Source organism: Rhyacophila brunnea, unplaced genomic scaffold (genome assembly GCF_057557595.1).
Source record: "Rhyacophila brunnea isolate RB1 unplaced genomic scaffold, BYU_Rbru_1.0 scaffold_14, whole genome shotgun sequence".
Classification (NCBI taxonomy): domain Eukaryota; kingdom Metazoa; phylum Arthropoda; class Insecta; order Trichoptera; family Rhyacophilidae; genus Rhyacophila; species Rhyacophila brunnea.
This window is the reverse complement of record NW_028232796.1, coordinates 7,067,515-7,088,741: the sequence shown is the minus strand read 5'-3', so window position 1 is coordinate 7,088,741 and position 21,227 is coordinate 7,067,515. Positions and strand designations below refer to the sequence as shown.

At 31.9% G+C, this 21,227-nt stretch overlaps 1 protein-coding gene across 1 annotated transcript in view; it reads right to left on the bottom strand.

The window, feature by feature from the left end:
* LOC147075568 (uncharacterized) overlaps positions 1–19,443 on the bottom strand; it is a 60,804-nt gene extending 41,361 nt beyond the window's left edge. Inside the window, exon 1 of the mRNA XM_085941861.1 lies at positions 19,222–19,443. The gene's annotated coding sequence lies outside the window, so the exon portion shown is untranslated. The remainder of the gene's footprint in view (positions 1–19,221) is intronic.
* Positions 19,444–21,227: the final 1,784 nt, after the last annotated feature.

Genomic DNA, 21,227 nt, shown 5'->3' with positions numbered 1-21,227 from the left:
AAATTCGAGATGATCAAATTTATTTCAAAGCAATCAAATCAAGTTTTGCTAGAAACTAAAAGTTGATACGTTTTAATTGCTCTCTAGAAATAGATCGGTTCTTGAACGAAAGTCATATTATAAATTCATGGATATTTAATCATAAAATCGTATCAATTTAAAAAGAGTGAAACTTTAAATTGGATTGTTTTCAACAGCATTTAAAATGATCGGTGAAGAAATATTTTGAATAATATTAATTTTGATGCATTCATTCTGACATTTTGAAATATTCAAAAGAATCAAAGAGTCATTCTCACTATTCATATAAATATCGACTTATAACACCGTGATCTCCTTCCTGTCACTTTTTGGCATACGCAAGAAACATTTTTTTGAGAATAGAAAACAAGTATAATTATTAAGTCAAAACACAGTATTTTGTGCTATTTTAGTTTATTTAGATGCATTGTATACCTATGTAATAAAAGTTACAACAAATTATTAATCCAAACAGTCTACGACATAATCTTTAATTTGCGAGGTATATCCAAATGCTAGAAAAACCAAGTACGTCTAACTTCTATAATATACTAAAGCTTCCGGCTTCCCGGAGAGAAAAGGACGGATCATTATTATAAAGAGAGAAAGAACGCCATCATGTATCTATCCTTCGTAAACAACTCTGCTACTAAACACCATCTGCAATCACTTTGAAACTGAATAAGTAAATAAAGAGTTTGTATATAGTGCATAAACCACAAATCGCACAGTGGTGGCATATTTTTTCTGGTGACAATCCTACTTATCAAATCGGTGTAATAAGTACATTGGATATACAATAATATTTGTTTTAAAATTCCATGTTGACTAATATTTTCTCCATTTTTTTTATAATTATGTGTAATATTTTTTTTTAATAAGCTTGTGATTTTGTCCACGCGTGCACTAATCAGCGTTAGATTTGACAGTGAAAAAATATGCTTTGCGTAGGTTATCGACCGTTAACAAAAACCATGTTCACTGTCTCATATTTTACCTATTTCAAGATATTTTACCATTTATTCGTTTATTTAATGGTTGCTAGATTGTTGCATTATTCAAGAATTGGTGTTAAGAAAACATGATAGCATATTCTAAAGAGTCTTTAATCCACACAAGTAAATCTTACTTGTTGTAAACACCAAGTGGTTAATGCACAATATGTTTTCAAACATTATGAAACAGAATTATTATTACAAAATCACCGGCGATTTTTTAAAAATGCAAATGACACAATATATTATTCAGATGATTTAAAATGGGGCCTCGAAATAGTTCAAACCAGTAATATAATTATTACAGTTTAGACTAAAATCTATTACCCAAATCACTATATTGAACACTAAATTGAATAGAAAAATAAACTTATAATAATATTATATCGTATTGATAGGAAATAGTTTTTTAAATGATTTTCCCGCGCATTCATAAAAATGTCTATATTAATAATAAAATTGATGTGCCTGTTTGTGATTTCGAAATGTTTGCATTTTGATCGGCGATTCATGATACCTAAATACAAAATATAGTTTTTTGTCTGTTTGGTCAGTAATAACCGAAAGAATAGTTAACCAATATTAATTGACAAAATATTATTGATAGGTATCGATTTTAAAGAAGTTTTTTTTTATTTTTATCTGAAAAAATTCTCGGAAAAAAGTATTTGTAACAATTCATTATGAGTATGTGAAATGGTCAGATAATAGCGGTGGAGTGGCAAGGTGTAATGCGAGTAGAGAGCGTGTATAGATCCAACTGTTGTATACCTCATCGATTGAAAATATCAAAACGAATCAGAATATTTTATTCATTCTGTAAAGTTGTTATTTCCGTATTTCACGCAGACGAAATCGATTGTTATCACTAATAACGAATATAGAACATATTTAAAAGTGGAACAGTTTAGCTACTATTAGGTAAACATAGTAATTAACGATTTATTTATTCATGAACAATTTATTAAGAAAATGACCTTTCGTTGATTGATTTTTAAATAAATTTCGACATTAGTGACTTAACCTTAAACTTTCTGTGGAAAAATGAGCCTCTTTTTTTATAATGTTTTGTTTAAACTAATCCATGGAATCATCTTTTGATGATCTAGAACAGGATTCCTAACAGTGTGCCCACGAGCTCAGGTACGCCCCTGACATTTAGTTCACCGTCAGCAAAATGTCGTTTTAAACATAAAAATATAGTGTGTGTTTGTATATTGCCATCTTTAAAATTATATTAAGTAAGTAAGGTCAGTTTTTTTTATCGATATCTATTGTCCAAGTTTAAGTACACCTATACGTATCCGAATTAATGGGTATCAGGACCAAAGTGAAATTTACAACATTTTATCCTAAGTTTACTAGTTATAGAAAAAAAAAACTTCACAAGAGTATTGTCATCTTATTTCCCTTAAAGTTGTATTTTTTTTTGCTTCATGCAGTAAAAAAAGTGTTCTCCTGCGCAATTTTGCTTGAGTCTTATTGAGACCCGTAAAAACTGTAAATATTTGCTCAGAAAAATAAAGGAGTATTTATTTGTACAATTGTAGGTTCTAACACCGCCGAAAGATGTCGCTCCCTAAAGATTAAGCTCAACGGAACCTTAAAAAATCCAAAATCATTATCGGGCAGTCTCATAGAAGTAGGAGCAGGGTTGATTACGATTATTTTTAATTCAAGAAAAATGTTTAGATTATTCATTATTAATAATATTATTAAAATTTGTTTCTGATTCGCAATATATTAAGGATAACGCGGTTTTATTATAAACGGAACTTTAAAAAAGTCGGAATCATTATCGGGCAGTCTCATAGAAGTATGAGCAGGGTTGATTACGAGACAGCAATTTTTAAGCCAAGAAAAATGTAGGTATTCATTATTAATAATATTATTAAAATTTGTTTCTGATCCGCAATATGTTAAGGATAACGCGGTTTTATTATAAAAATAATATTTCGCTGACCTCTAACGTTGACGTTCGATTCGTGCGATACTACCACTGCTGATTTTTTTTTAAATATCTCTATAACATAATATTATAATCACCAGTAATGACATTTCACCGTCTTTCTATGCAATTATCCGTGTTTTTTTATCATTCGATGTAACAAACTGCAGACGATATTATCATACACCAAACACAATGAGAGGGAGTACCAAAAGCTCCTATCCCTTACTGTCTGAAGTGATAGTTACTATATTGTTTACACATGGAAGTTTCATTGCAAAAATAATATGTGACCACCAATCTCTTCTTGATCACAATTTTGTATTCCTGACCAACAAATCGGTTGAGAATCTCTGATCTAGAATCTTAAATGAAGGACACCGGACACCATTACATTAATTGCGATGTTTACAACCAATGTGATTCGTAATTACTCGATTATGGTTCAACACACCTTTTAGTTTATTGAAAGCATTTTCATATAAGTGTTTTTCTGCAATTAAAAATTGAAACTAAGTAGCAAAAAACAATTTATTTTAAATGCTTATTTTTATATTTGATATAATTTGTTCGATTATATTATATGACATCATAATAATATATTCATAAATTCAGGAAAATCATTGACGCTACTATGCAAAAGTGACTCACTTAATTTTTGACATTTTTTTTTCTAATAGAGGACATTGCTTCATGCTAATAATAATTAATTATTATCGTAGTGAAGTATACGACATTGAAAAAATATTCTATCTACATTCTTACGGAGCACTTCCGTTATAAATATTATAGGAACATAATATATTATAATATAATTATGTGTTCATAATCTTTATATTTAAAGATACATAATTTAAATAAAACCGACACCAACAGAGAAAAATCTCTCTAAGATTTTTAAAAATTATGTTTTTTCATTAATAAGACATTATTATGTAGGTACCTACTATATTCTGTATTAAATAATAAAAAAATAACGACATAATCAATTGTTTTTCCCAAATTCCGGGGTGCTTTTAATAAATTTGGTTAACACGGGACGCCATCTATAATCATGTAGATAATAATATTATTAGAGACAGCAGAGGAGATAAAAATCCGCCTTATCTCCGGGAATAAATGCTGGCATGCCTGCAAGCGACTGGTGGGGTCGAAAATTCTAGACGAAGAAGTAAACTTCTAATATATAAAACAATTATTATAAGGTAGTGGTCACTTATGGCTGTGAGACTCAGTGCTTAACTCAAAACGAGGAAAATAAATTAGCTGTCTTCGAACGCAAAATATTGCGAAAAATCGTTGGACCCACGTTGGAAAATGGGAACTACAGAAGAAAAATGAACTACGAGTTGGAAGAGCTGATTGAACAGCAAACAATCATAAGATACTGTAAGTCCCAAAGACTACTATGGGCGGGACATGTGGAGAGAATGCCTGAAGTTAGAGCGCCAAGGATCATGACGAAGTGGCTACCCTAACGGAAGGGACCCAGAGGCCGACCAAGAAGGAGATGGGCTGACGCCGTAGAAGAGAAGACTGTATTCATATAGGAAGACCCGGTAACTAGAGAAGTGTGGCGAGAGACCGGAGTGAGCGGAGAGCGGTTGTGGAGGAGGCCAAATTCCACCCCGGGATGTAGCGCCGTGGAAGAAGAAGAATAATATTGTCATTATCTTACTTGATTACACATCTGGTTACCCTTCCATTGGCGGAGTTTGGGATAGCTCGCAGAATGTATTTGTTATACTAGAATCCACATAACTCAGGAATAATGGGAACTGAAATACCTACCTAACGGGCAAGGAGTAACAGGTAACCGATCTCGAGTAAGGAATAATCCGGGATAAACTTAAACATGTATCAAGAATACGCAATACGTCGAATACTGACAACTGTTCTCGGTTTATGCATTGACGCTCATTTATTATTGGTGTATTACCTGCATAATGCATGTTTCATTTTCGTAGGACACTCACACATTCAAAACCCTGCATCAAAATGTAGTGTATTGAATATTGCCTATCGGAATTCTATTTATTATCTGTTCTGTGCTAAAATTCACATAACTCACAGGTGTATAGTATAAGAGTTCTCACCCGTATAGTAAAATATTTTTTAGGCTTTGTTCTAATATGTATTTATGAGGTTTCCCAAAATTATGTATTAATCAGAATTTTTTAAACATGAATACAAAACTTGTGTAGGTACTCATATACTCAGAATATTATACTCATTTATTTGTTTGTACACTTAAATTATTGAAAAATATGGAGAACGCGTTTTAATCCGTATTACTAAATGTTATTTGTGGTGAAGCACAGTGGTCAACATACTAAATTATTGTTTTGTAATGTCAGACATTATTCATTTTATTAAATATTGCAGTGAGTAGGTGGATAATAATATATTTTGTGAATAAACTTGTAAAATTTACCAGCACGATCAATCGTCCGGCCACGGAGACGTTTCCTGTGGACCACATCCACGCCCCACATTTAGCGTTGCCAATTTAGCATTTTTCTTTGCCAGATCTAACATTATTTTTCGACATTGAAAAAAGCTTTAGTTTTCTTACAAAAAGACTAGGATATTTGGTATATCAGATGCTTATAAACAAACATAACTGTTGAATCGTATATCTTAACAATTAATCAAACAATTACCATGAGTACGAAATTAATAAAGCGATCACTCAATTTTGTACCAGTATACTAGGTTGCCGAAACGTAAGTATTTATTACATGGAAACAGATGCGCGCACACAAGTGGGGAGGATTCGGTTATGAGGCAAATTATTTAGATGAATGGAATATTTCTTCTTCTTCCTGATCGTCAGGATCTCATGACTGATGACCCTGATAATTTGACTGTCCATCAGCCCTCTCAACGGATCGGCCCCATTCTTGTATTCTACGACACGAAAGGCGAGTAGCCACTGTTAGTTCTGTGGTACTCATGAAATGATGCAACCATCTGGAGAATCCAATGTTGGCTTAACAATTACAAATTCTTTAATATCCATTTACCATAGTGCCCAATTATGGCAAACTCAGTAAATAGCTTACTGTAATTATAATTTCCGCAATATCCATTTTCCACAAAGTCGGGAATATCCGATGACGTAAACTCCATATAGAGTAGCTGACTCAATTTTAATAATTATTTCCTAAATATTCTTTTCAAGATATTATTTTGATTGTGAGTAGGTACGACAATAAATAGTGGATCATAATTCATTGGACATGTCACTCGAATATTAGTTCCCGGCCTCTGTATCGCTCCGCACTACATCTCATTCTACCGTGACTCGGACCTCAGAACAGTATCATAAGTATTGTAACATAACTACTGTAACATACTCTTCTACCGACTGTTTACGCTGCAAATAAAACTCGCTCCTCCATACATCGGAGCAACCACCAAATCTCGACTTCATCATCTACAATTCTACAATACCTGAAACACACATATCTAATCTAAAAGTCAAAACAGCGGAGACGACACAAACTGACACTAACGATCGAAATAATAACTGTGACCGTTAGACCACGCACATCCGGCAACCACTTGTGGATACGACGCTTGCAATAACTCGTATAAGTGTTTATCGTCAGACCCTGTGTCCTGGTATGGGGAATATATATATAGAAAGTGGTGGGATACACGTTTGAATTGATGAGAAGCTATAAGTACCTAGTCGATGGGAATAAGAATCAACAATAAATCAGGAACTCTCCGTCAAAACATTTTTCTGTGTGCGCGTCTGCTTGAAAAACGATAAATTCTTTTTCAATCTCTGCCGAATAGCTACTGTTTTACTACTTACGAGTATGTCTGGCATAATATTTTAGTCAACGACAGTTGGCAACACTATTCATATTGGGTTGTTATCTCATAATGATGATGATGAATATAATACTAGAACATTATTAATATTAAAATATTGATGGTTATTTTTTTTATATCGGTTAATAAATAATAAAAGGCATGTCTATGTTTAATTTTACCGGCTTCTAACTGTAAAAATCGTAAGAAACCAAACGAAAATTATGTTTTTGTAAATAAAAAGCAGTCCGTTAGCGTGGTGATAGTCAATTATGGTTAAGTAATACCATTCTGTGATTTTTTTATCCACTGTTTACGACAGAGTCGGTTCAAGGGATTGTAAAAAAATAAAAACATAATATATGGTGCGTATTATTATTTCAAGATACTAGATTTAATATTGAGACGTAATTCAGCAGCAATCAAAATGTACGACCGTCTAATGGACGACATAATATTACGTAATAATGGTTTCTTAAATTTTAATTATATGTGTAGGTACTATCTTTAAAATTATTACTTTTATGGTGGTTCCCATATTCATTTGAATATTTTAATTTTCGACTGCAAGCATAGAGTTATTAAGCAATGTTTTTTTTAAAGTCAAAGCCATGATATTTATGCGGATTTGCGTGATACTGGCGAAAATAAAATGGGTGGAGTCTTGCAAATCACTATGCAAGAGTATATAGACCTAGAATATTTCAATAATTCCATCAAATTTTTCAGTGAATTAATGAAAAAAATAGCTACCTATATCAATAGTTAATTATTGTGAGGATATAATAGGTATAAAAATGAAACCGACGACTTTTTAAAAATATTTTGTTTGCCAAAACCTCCGTAAATGACACAATGCATCGGCGATCTTATATGAACGATCCAGGATAGGGAAGAAACAATATTGCAATATAATTTTGTAAGGGAGGATCTAAAAAAGGTCTTATTTTTTTAATTTCTTCTTCACGATACTGCGCCCAAGCATTCTTCGGTATTATCGTAATCTTTCGTACATAATACCTGTTCTTATTTTAATTTACGGAACCTATGAATGCCTAGCGGTTGAACAAATTGAAAAATACTTTAATAATACTTACAAGAAAATTTAGATAAAAAATTTCAATAAAAAACGGACGGAAAATTAAGAATTATAAAAGTCCATTTATAAAAAAATATTTTCTTTAAAAATCTCGAGGTAATAAATTAGTTTAGAATTCTTAAGATGCAAGAAATCAAAAGTTCTACGCACGTCCAAGATAAAACCTAGATGGAGTAATTATGTATTTAAGAAAAATACATATTTATTTAAGAAAACAAAACATTATAGAAATAAAAAATCTAAATTCAAGACGTACACAACATGAGATTAACATTATAACAAATATTACCCTCACAAGAGAGAAAAATAGATTATATACAATAATAATAATACTAAAAAATAAAATTAAAAACATTGAAAAGAAAAAAAACATACAATTTTATACAGAAAAATTAAATTTCGAATACAAAATTGCTATGTACGTCACAGAAAATATCGACGTCTTTGGGGAGCGCATTATGTGGCATGACTTACTTAATTGGTTACAGAGGAATTTTAATATTACTTTTTCACCCTCCAAAACTAGTGCATCCACCGGCCTATGTGTCATCCGGATCTGTGTTTACCGTTCTCAGTGGATGCGTGTTGTAGTCTCAGCATCGGAGACACCATTCTGGGAACAAACTGTGTAATATCCGCGAAGAGACTATTCTGAATTTGATGGAGTGTGCAACCGATATTATTTTTATGGGCATCCGAAAGCCTACATCTTTTGCGAAATGTTATCATGACGTCTCGTGTGCAATTAGGCCAAATTTGAAAACAAAAAAGACATCTTACTCATGTTAAAAGAGCAAACCGTAAAAAAAAAACAATCGAACATCCGCATCGAAACCAAATTAAATGTCAAAATTTTAAATTTGGATAAAATACATTAATTTCTAGTCATAAACAATAAAATATAAGTTACAACATTTATTTGTTTGTCTTTCTAATGGAGTGCTATATTATTATATAGGTTTTTTTACCAGTGTGACTTTAATGTCAACGACTATATTTTTGGTGGAATAATTTTCTTTTGTAAAATATATCAAGCCAATTGTCTATAATCTATGCGTCACGATCTGATGATAGTTCGATAACATTATGCAATATAGATAATTCTTGTTTACGGTATTTTAAAACAGTCATTAATTTATGTCGCCTAGTAACAATATAATATATGACTTTATCTTATTAGTTAACTCCATTAAATTTCGAATACGTTGCTATTGTTCCCAGCATTAACGATTTTACACGTCTTGAATATAATATTTTTATTGATTATAATTACTAATGATCTATTAGGTTTTTTACGATCTATACGCTTATTCAATTCAATTTTCAATTTATTTATTTTTTAACATATTGTGGACATTACAGATTATAAGTTTAAGACGTTCACAACATGACATTTAGAAACAAAGATATATAAATATAACAGTATTACATAAAAAAGAGATAGATGAGTAGATAAATTAGATAGGTACAAGGAAGTACATCGGATGAGTTAAGCAGACCCTATTTTAAGAATTTATAAAACAACGTCCACCTAAACTCATTCTCACGTAGGTGGAATATATCAACACCCGAAGCAATTTCGTTGAACATAGTTATCGCCCTCCCAATTGGCATTACCAGTGGCAGGTTGGTTCTGCATCTTGGGAGAATAAACAACTACTGATGGTCTCTATTTCTAAGATAGTTATCAGGGACACACAAGTCAACACTGCCCAGAATGGCAGAGTTCTCGTTTATACCTCGTATAAGTCGAAAAAAATATGTAGCTAAATAAAGATTTCTTCTAAATTGCAGAATGCAATATGTAAGCATGCCTAAGGGAAAGTCAGTTGGATAAAGCCACGGATAGTATCCATACAACCTCAAGTAAAGGAGTCCCAGGAATTTCTTCTGTACCCTCTCCACCATAAGGCCATACTTCAACTGGTGCGGTGCCCAAACAATAGACCCACTCTCAAGTCTGCTTCGAACTAAAGAATTAAATAAAAGTTTTAATACCGTAACATCTGAAAAGACCCGGGAAGTACGCATGAAACAAATGAACATTTTAAGCGCTTTGTTACAAATGGTAACTATATGGCTAATAAATGTCAGTTTACTCTCAAACGTAATGCCAAGATCCCTTACAGATGATATTCGATGATATTCGGACAGAACTCTGCCATGCATCGAGTATTGGAAAAACAACACTTTTGAGGCTCTGGTAAACGATAAAAGATTGCATTTATCAATATTGAATTCTAGTTTGTTACGCCTGCCCCAATTTAATATATTATCTATATCAAGTTGGAGCTGACGACAATCGTCCAAGGTGACAACTTCCAAAAAGAGTTTCAAGTCATCAGCGAACAACAAAAACATAGCATTTTTTATTACCAATGCTATGTCATTTATAAAAATCGTGAACAGCAACGGCCCTAAGTTTGAGCCCTGGGGGACACCAGAAAATGTGTAAAAGGTATGTGACTGATAAAGGCCGTACGATACTTACCGAGTGTATTATAAATGATAAGGTAGGGGTTGTTTTACAAACACTTCAACTATTCGTAATGTTAATACTATGGGTTGGTTTATTTGTGGATTTGTTATACATATTTTAAAAAAAATATTATAAAAAATAAAAAAGTAGTTATTATGTAAAAATGTTATTGAATATTAATTGTTAACTAATAAAGACTGATATCATAGATATATCTCATTAATTTACTCCATAAATTCCCAATACGTTACCATTGTTCCCAGAATAGACGATTTTACACACCTTGAGTGTAGTATTTTTATTGATTATAATAATTACTAATCATCTGTTATTAGGTTTTTGCCGATTTATACACTTATCGAGTGTATTATTAGTGATAAGGTAGGGGTTTCCTACAAACGCTTCAACTATTCATAATTTGTTTGTTATATATTTTTATTATGATTCTTGACTAAATAGGTGGGTGACAAAGTTTTTACCTACTTTATTGTATTAATTTATTATACAAGTTAGAATTAACTGTATTCGTTGTCTGTGTGTATTAATTACCTTTTGGTGAGTGCACATAGTGCCTGCCGAAAGGCGAAACCCGGGTCGCGAAAAACGACTCAAATGGAATAGTACAAAACTTAAATCTATTAGAATATAATGTTTTTTTCTAAACGAGTTTGAGGAAACCTTTTCAGGAAGACGAAACCTAAATATAGGTGTCAAAAATCAATTGAAAAAAAAAACAGTAGTCATTTCGCATTGCGAATTAATTAGTTGCAAACTTTACATTTTTCTCATTCGCATCGGTCAAATACTACAGGTATTTTAACATAATTTTGAATTCACACAAACATTGAAATCCTTATTATTAAAATTAATTACACTGGTAATAAAACGTAATATTGAGCTTGTTATATATATGAATGTAATAGTATGTTCGACTTGTACCGAAACCAAAACATTCACATTATAATGCAAATCTAGCTATGTTGTCAGAGTGGTGTATTAGTTATTATCGTATGGGGAATGGAGTGAAATACGAACATTATTAATTTCGGATATTTAGATTAACAATCACAAAAATAATACACGTCAACCTATATTACCGAAACGTTAAAAAACTGCAAAATATGAGGACTATAAGTAATGCTGCTATGTTTCAATGCGCCAACCTACAAAATATACGTATATATTAATTCACTCACACTAGTACGTAACATTCCAGAAATGCCACCCAGTGCTGTAATAAAATAATAAGATTCGATGAAAATATTTGAAAAACTCGATTATATTAGTCAATATAAATTGAAAAAATTATATTAAACGCTTCCACTTCATTGATAATTATTCAAAGATATTAAAAAAATATATTATAATGTATGTAAAATTTTCTTATTATAAAAAAAGCTCTGAGTATAATATAAAATAGCTACTAAAAGGAAGCTTTTTATATTAAAAAAGTTCAATTTGTTTAATTATTATGTTAGGTATGTTAAATCACAAAACAGAACGGTAGAGATTAAACTTGTAATGTATATATATATATATATATATATAACAAAGTATAATAAGAAACTAAATCAATTTACCTGTAAAAAGTAATCTAGTAAAATTACATTTTTAATTGCCATTTGTTATCACAAATGTACCTATGTAGTTTTGGTATATATTTAGTAAAATTTGCCATGTTTTAATATTAATATTAAATCCTTACTACCAGTAATTCTATCTATACCAATATCACATATATTTTGATTCAATCTTCGAGCACAATTAATTTAAAATTAATAACCTTCAAATTGGAGTAACGGATTATTAAAAACAGATAACACACGCGGGTTTTAAAATATGTACGATATTAGAAATGGTCAGTTGAGTGGAGTTATTTTAACCCAAAAGTAATGTAGGCTAAAACCAGTACCTTATAAGAAATTTACTAATACTTCAGAATGATAAGTAATTCTACTTAATATACATACATATTACATTATGATATAAACTAAAGCACAGTTAATAAATAATACATGTGTGCTTACAGCACGAAGCCTGTCACTACGGACAGGTTAAAATCCTATATGAGAAAAGTTAAACTGTTTTACACACTGATTGAAAAAGTAATCTGCAGGCATCACGCACGATTTATTTTCAAGACATAGGCAGAGCAACTATGTAATAATTTATCTTTCCAATGGATTCGGAATTTACTTTGTATTTTAAAACACTACCTGAAAGAAAAAATGTCTTATTATTTATTAAGTGAAAATTACATTAACAATAACATACTTATTAAATAAATCAACCATACGATACGCATTATCCTGGGACACTATGTCTATCCGGTAATGGGGTATTATTTTTGGTTTTACTTTGGGGTAGAAATATGGTAATTGACTCTTTTGTAGGTATCTATATTTTCATTAAAATGTCGTATTGAAAACACATGAAACGTATTAAACACCCAAGTTAAACATAATCATTTATAACCACTGTATAAACCAACTCATTGAGTAAATGCTATTTTTTACCTATTGAATATCTTATATGGCGCTGAGTTAAAGAATATGATACTTTAAAGATGTGGATTTATCGGAGAATGGTTAAGATATCATGAAAATAAACAATACATAATGGCGAAGAACCCTGAGATGGTAAAAAATCTATTACACTCAGCCTTATTGTAATATAGGTAGAGCTCATTTTTCAACTACATACCGTAATAATATTATGATTTTTTTATAAAACGGTATGACATGCGGTTAGCTGTATATAAAACAGAACAATACTGCTTATCAAGAAATAACAGTTAGGTCACATCATGAGAAATTACAAGTGAGATAAATCTTGAACATTAAAATTATAATATAGGTACCTAAAAATTGGTTAATAAGTCAATAGTCCTTTAGCTAAAATGGAAATTTAACACCCACGATGGCTGCGCGGCTTAAGCGTCGGCCTATAGCGTCATGGGTCTCAGGTTCAAATCTTGGGTCTGGAAAATACACATATTGTTTTTCAATTTACGTTGGAGTTAGGTTATGGACCTAATAGGTTGAGCAAGTGCCTGACATCCATTTCTCGTAAAAACAAAAATCTGTTAATACAAACATCTACTCTGTGGAGGCCCATATCTTCTTATTAAGATCGGAAATGGTCAGAAAAACACTGAATTCTACTAATTGAAAACTGATTCTATTAATATTCAAATATGATTACTGTGCACCAATGGAAAGGAAGATACATCCAAAATTACTATTTTTCAGTTGATTAAAAAAAATGACATTTGGACAACTTTGTGTGGGGCTTTTTGAAATTTACTAATTTTATTCAGAAGCGATTTCACTTGTTCTTTTTTCGAATTTACACATACATGATATTATAATGTGGGTAATTTGGTATAATCAACATTTTTTTCAAATTTAACAGTTATTTCCGTTTCCTTGTATTAAATAGAAGTATGCACTGTTTCATTTAATCATATAAGGGAAGAAAAACGATAGATTCTTGGTTGAAAATTCTGTGGCAATACTTCCAAAGTACATACAGGAAAACCTTTTAGAACTGTACTAAAATTAATAATAAGGACATTAAAACATAGTTAGCTAATACGTCAGCGTTTGATTTTTATTTGCGTTGAATCATTGCCCACTGAAGAAGAAAGCCGATACATTACACGACTGGTCCTACTTTTCGCCCTTCCCGTTGTCTATGGAAGACCTGTCATTGACTATAGAGTGCTTATACTGACGCGTCTGTCGTGTTCACTTGTTGGATTATTCTTAGTTTCAGATTATTTTAACGTACTCGTATCTTGGAGACCTTGGAGTTCATCTAATTCAGTGGTTCTGTGTTACTTATAATTGGAAGTGACGATCAAATTAAGCCTTGGCACAGGGAATGGTTTGATTTGGATAAATGAGTTAAATGATAAATAATACACTAGCATTAATACACTTTCTACAAATGTAATGCATAGATCAATGCTACATATTTTTTGAAAATCGATACTATCACCGGTTTTTGTGTGAAGGACTAGTCTGACTTAGACAGCTGATGAATAACAGGAATGTATATTATTTATAAATAACACTACCTAGTTAATTTGGTACTGTTCGGTTATCAGTAATACAGAGGAAAACACATTTTGAAAATACCCGATATACTTGATTATTTGTTAGTTTGGGTTAGTTTAGGTTAGGTTAGGTTGGGTTAGGTTAGATTAGGTTAGGTTAGGTTAAGCTAACAAAAAAATCCAGTTTTTCGGCTATTTTCAAAATGTGTTTTCCACTGTATTCCTGATAACCGAACAGTACCGTTCATTTATTTGATTTGAGAATTTTTCATAATTCAATTTGAAACGAGAAAGGGCGAATCAATATGTCAAGCAATCTGGGATCTGATTTTGACAGCTGAAAAGTGGACCACTCGTTGCTTGTGCAAAAAGTTATGATCGGGCTTCATTAATCTAAAGATGGCGGTGGTTGAATACAAAATGATGTTTTAATATTTAAAAAACCCATATATCATTCATAGAGAGGCATTCTAATTAAATTAATAAATTAGTGAGACTTGTAATGAACGATTTTTCTCATGAAGTAAACGCCTTTGGTTAGTTCTCACCGCGGTACCTTACATCATCGTAATATAGAACAATCACTTTGCTTTACTTTCAGGCAATTTATATTGTTACTGAGATTTTTTATTGCGTGCATCGGCGACAACACTTTTGCACAAAACATAACAAATTATTTAATGAATGCCTTTTTTTATTATTTCTACGCTGAACTCATTTGTAATAAATTTACATAAGCATTTAATAATATTTTATTTAAATTAATCAATTCAAGTAATATGTTTTATTCAATATTATTTAATATGCACAAGACTTATTATGAGGAATACAGCGGAAAACACATTTTTAAAATAGCCGATATACTGGATTATTTGTTAGGTTGACCTAACCAAACCTAACCTAACCTAACCCAAACTAACAAATAATCCAGTATATCGGGTATTTTCAAAATGTGTTTTCCGCTGTATTCCTCATAACCGAACAGTACCGTTTAAGCACTTCAGAGCGTCTATTCCAGGGGGGGGCAAACTTTTTGGATGGAGGGCCAAATTCAAGAATTCAAAATGAGCGGCGGGCCGCAAGTAAAATACCATTTTTAGATATACACTATTTATTTTCACGAAAAATAAACATTACAAAAAAAATAATGAGAAAAATGAAACTGTTGTACATTTTTGAACATTTTTAAAATTCAGGTGTTATTTTGTAGTTGATATTTTCAAAACTACTTGTAAATGGGCATCGGAGATATTTAATCGTAAAGAATTTTTATTGAGGTTCATGATCGAAAATGTTTGTTCACATATATAGGTTGATCCAAAAATAACGAACATTTTTCATGCATAATCTTTAAGTTGGCCGAATTTGTCTGAATTAAGGGCATCGTAAAATTTGGAGATTTCTTCATGACGATGCAATTCTCTTAAATCAGTGTCACACTGCAGGTCAATAATCTCAAGTTGTAGCTCTGTCGGCACACTATCAATATTTATTGAAATCGATGTTCAGCGTAGAAAATAGTGGTTACATAGTGTGAGACGAGACGCAATGAAGACGTACTGAGATAATACATCTACAAAACAATAAATTCTTCAAATTTTAATCTATTGTCAATATTTTTTTAAAAAGTTATTCGTAATCAGGAGTACAATTAATGATGGCGGGCCGCGAAAAAATACCCGGCGGGCCACATGCGGCCCGCGGGCCGCAGTCTGCCCCCCCCCTGGTCTATTCTATACCGGAGACTGCTTTTCGGCCTCTACGGCAGCTATCTATCGTAGGTTTGTATCGTTTTATTAACACTTATTGTAACACGTACAATAAATAAAACATAGCACTTATTTATTGTAACAGTTACAATAAATAAGTGCTATGTTTTAACAGCACCTCTCTTGGCTGTGTTAACTTTAGAGCGAGATAGAAAGTTTTGACTGTTTAGACGGCTAACTCATTGTAACAATTATAATACCTCAATACATAAATATGATAAAGTGGTAATATTTATCACTCGATAATCAGCGTTGTGTATAGAATAGACTCACAGAAGTAGGTAACGTGGTAGTTAAAATTAATTCGCATGAGTCGTAGTAGACGGATCGGTAGCTTAGTGGTTAAGAACACTCACCCAGGTAGTGAAACATGGGAGGGTAAGCAGTTAGGTATTTCAAAATTTAATACTTTTATTTAAATTCATAGTTTCCTTCTTATTGTTTAGAATCTAAACTTAGATAACTAATTTTATTTAAAATTGAAAGAGAATATTATAAATTTTATAATATAATCAACGAAGTACTTATTTGAATTATAAAAACAATACTTATTAAACTTCCGGTTAACAGACCCTCTTCTTTATTAGAACTTCAGATACAGTTAAATAAACAGATATAGTGTTCCGATATACATAGAAATACTCCCTTCGCAATTATTTATCAGATAATCGTAGCCAATTCCAAGACTCTAAAATATTGAACACATTTTGCTTAAAACACTATTTTTATTTTTCAAAAAGGACGAATCGTCCAACGACCGTGCCGACGGCATGGTATGGCATTATTTTCAAGAATAGGTACTAAAAATAGAAGTAGTCCGCATGATAGTCAAGATTATCCAAATGTTTATAACAATACAGATGAAAGGAGTGTTCTATATATAGTAGATACCTAGGTATATATGTTTGGTACTGCCGTAATATTATATTGTATTAGCAATGTAATAATAGTATGAAAATAAAATATATTCTATCGGAAAGAATATAAAATTAAAATTAACATATTGTTCGCTCTAAGCAGATCATATTATGAGCATCCACATAGTGTAGGTTATATCGACTTTTAGAGAAATGGCTGTTAACTGTTGTCTAACCCAATAGGTCCTTGCTCCAGATCAAATAATAGCACACGCTGAAAATAACACGCATATTTGCCAGGTGTAGGATCAAAAACGCGACACCAGGCTACCAACTATAAATGAAAATTTATTGCCGCTGAAAATTGAGTTCCAACTGAAAACGAAACTATATTTTAATTCCAAGGTTTTTTACAAATTATTTATTTACTTTATGATTACTGCATTATTGATGAGTGCAAAAAATCTGGGGGTGTAATTGTCTGTAAACTTTAAAAAAGTCCTGTGTTATTAAACGTTATTTATTCTGAAAGAAAGTTGTCAACAAATAATAATTATCGTTTTATTATGGAATACTTAGTAATTCAATATAACAGTAAATAGGTAATAGTTTTTTAATACGCTTGTGAATCTGTTCGCGTGTTGAATTATGCAAGTATGGATAATATAATGGGTTAATTTTACAGCAGTTTGGCCACAAATTTTGTTAACGATTCATGAAAACGTCCTGATGATATCTCAGTGCTGTTCTATCTTGTATCATTATCCTACGTTATATTTTTGTCATTCTGAAAAACCGTTAAAAAAAGCTCTTCAAAGAGGGGCTGGAAAGCTTTCGATTAATAATAATAATATCTAAATAAAAAGACTTTGAAACCTTAATTAAGAATCTTCTGTAAAGATAACAAAGGGAGGTGTTTTTGTTAGTGAAATACCTTTCGTATAAAATTGCTAGTTATTTTATTTAGTTAGGTATCTTCATATAAAAATTGGTGACTAATACTAAAGCCTTTTTGTAAAAAACACGTATCTGAATATTATTATTATGATGACATCATTAGAGAAAATATAATATTTTGTAACGTTTAATATTATGCCTTATTAACAAAATATATTGAGGCACTACATTAGGGGTCAAACTTCGCAAAATACACTTATTTTGTCCTTGCATTATCAAACTTTGAATGGCACTTTCAGACTATCGTCAAAAATCTGATTATCTTAAGCTAGTAGGTACAGACAACTTATAATGTGTTTTTGCATAATAAAAAACATCGGCGTCTCTGCTGATTTTTAATATGACGTATACATATTTTAAAATTTACGTATGTACATCGAATTTCTCAAGTCGAGACCATTTAATTAAATCTCTTACAAATTCATATTCAGCATTCCAAAGTATCGCCTGAAAGAGTTATTCCGTGACGAGCTACAAATAGTTTGTTAATACAATAGTTAGTGAAAAGTTTGTAATAGACCAATCAAATTCAGCTCATTATGGCTTAAAAAAAACTATATGTATGTACCAAATCTTCTTACATAATATGGAGCCTTTTGTGGTTTACATATTAAAATAGCTGTAGTAACTATTTATTATTTTTGTATGCAAAAAATTACATTAAAATAAAAGCATTTTCTCGTTACATGAAAATGTCACAAATGTATTTTTTGACTCATTTTCATATTTTTAGGCTTCGTCCCTAAAAAGAGGGTTATCTTTAATATATTTGATATATTATATTAATGTGTAAAATAAGGTAGAGTATACATTTTATAACTTTGCACTTTTTACTATAGTGATACGCCTCTTTACCTGATAACCTCGTATAAAATTACATTAAATGATATTCTTTTGTATTAAATTAAATTAAATAAATAGATACAATATGTAAAAAAAAGTATTTTTATAATAAATTACATCATTTTCATCCTAGAGGCGGAGTTCAAAGATACGAAGCATAATATACTTAATTGAATCATATATAAATTTTATAAAAGGAAAATTCTTTCAAATTTATGATATTATATATATGGTATGAAGCTACTTACTAAAATTCACATAGTTTTTTTATTATAAACATTAAGAAGGATCCAAAACTAATGCCTGTTTCACACAGATAAATCGGCCAAATTGAAAACAGAACAGTTATATCCTCAGTTCGAACTCACCTGTTCGATCGGCGCACACGTCGATCAATACAATAAATAAACAATAATCAGTATACTATTACAAAATAAATAGTAACAAACACACAGCGCGCACACCGCGAGCGGACAAACGCAGAGGACAGTAATGTACTAATTGGGTTTGATTTTCCGGCGCGATTTAAATGCGAGCGCCGAATTGTGCGTCCCGGAAGATGCAGCCTGCGCGACAAGTCAAGTGTAACTGTCAGGCCTCGAGCCACGGCGGCCGCATCAGCCTCCGACGCGCCCTCCTCTTCCCTCCATCTCTTCGCGGCGGCCGCTGGCGGTGCCATCATTTGGGCTGATTCACTCGTCCGAAATGCGACGCGCCACTTTCGGTAGCGGAGCAATTAGCCATTTTTGGGGGTGTTGTTGTTGGCACCGTCAATAGACCGGTCGAAAACTGGACATAAATAAGAATATCTTAATAATACACTATACTTAATTCATGTTAACATTCTACTTGATATTGGCTACATATAAATTATCTTTTAATAACACTTTCAGCCCGGCAGATTTTTATAAATCTAGCGCTGTTCCCGGCAGAGCATTGGAGCGGAGCTCGGAGCAGGAGCACGGAGCGCTGGAGCAATGGGATTTTACCCGGAGCATCAAAAATTTGTACTGCTCGACTACTCCGGATGTTTTTTTTATTATTAAATTTTCGTCCTAAAATCCAATGAAAATAATATATTTTGACACTTCGCAATACTGGAATTATTTTAAATATGGCAACACTTCTGAGTGATAAATAACCTCACTTTTTTGACAGAAGAGGCAAATAATGGGAGACCGATTTGCTGTTGTTAAATTTTATTTAACAGAATTAAAAATGAAAATGACGATTATTTTAAAACTGCTTATTTTTTTTTATTTTTTCAACATTTGTATACATATAATACTTTTGACCCAGAGCGGAGCAGACCCTGGAGTGGAGCCGGAGAAAGTATTAGGTCCCGGAGCGGAGCTGGAGCGGGGCAACTAAAAAAAAGGGTCCGCTCCAACGCTCTGGTCCCCGGACAAATTTGAGTGAGATTGGTATTTTATAGTAAATAATGTAACGTGGCCGCGGGGCTTAAGCGTCGGCCTATAGCGCCGTGGGTACCAGGTTCAAATCCCGGGTCTGGCAAGTGTACACATATTGTTTTTTGATTTGTGTATGAGTCAGAGTATGGACCTAATAGGTTGAGCAAGTGGCTGACATCCATATCTCGTTAAAACAAAATCTGTTAATACAAACATCCACTCTGTGGAGGCCCATATTCTTATTAGGATCGGACATGGTCGAAAAAAATAATGTAATTTTAGTTTATTGGGTTATTTATGGGAATATTTAAATTAAACTTTCAGAAACAATAGAAAACAGTTTAATAATTTCGAAGAGTGTAATATTTTTTGCAAACAACCTGTGTTGTGTAGAAGAAAATCACACAATTTACATGTGTAACGAGTCTCGCCTCTCTTCTTCATCTTGACACGTCATACCTTAGATACCCTTGACGCGTATGCCTTCTTCTGTGTTACTGGAATCGCATGTAAGGTATGTCTAGACTCTAGATATATCTCCAGATAAGCTAACAGGCAATCATAAGTAACATTAAATCACTACAATATGTGATCGTAAGTTGATCATATTAGTACCAGATTAATGCTGTAGCTATTTGTTCGACATATTGGGTCAATACTCTGGGTCCAAATACACATTTAAAAAACAAAATACGATTTCGCCAGACCCGGCATTTGAATGCGATAGCCATTTTGGCTGCTTCATCAAGTATGAGTACCGAAGTTTAAATTTATGTTCATGTAATATTATAGTTTGTGCCAATACTGTGTGATTGATGTAGAAAATAAACTACATTGGAAAGGGATAGTTTGAATAATTCCTAAATAATTTTAAGTTGGAAATTTTAAATGGAAAAACTCTGAGGAAATGGATGAATACCAAATGAAATGATAATATCATGAATATCCAACAAGTATACGCC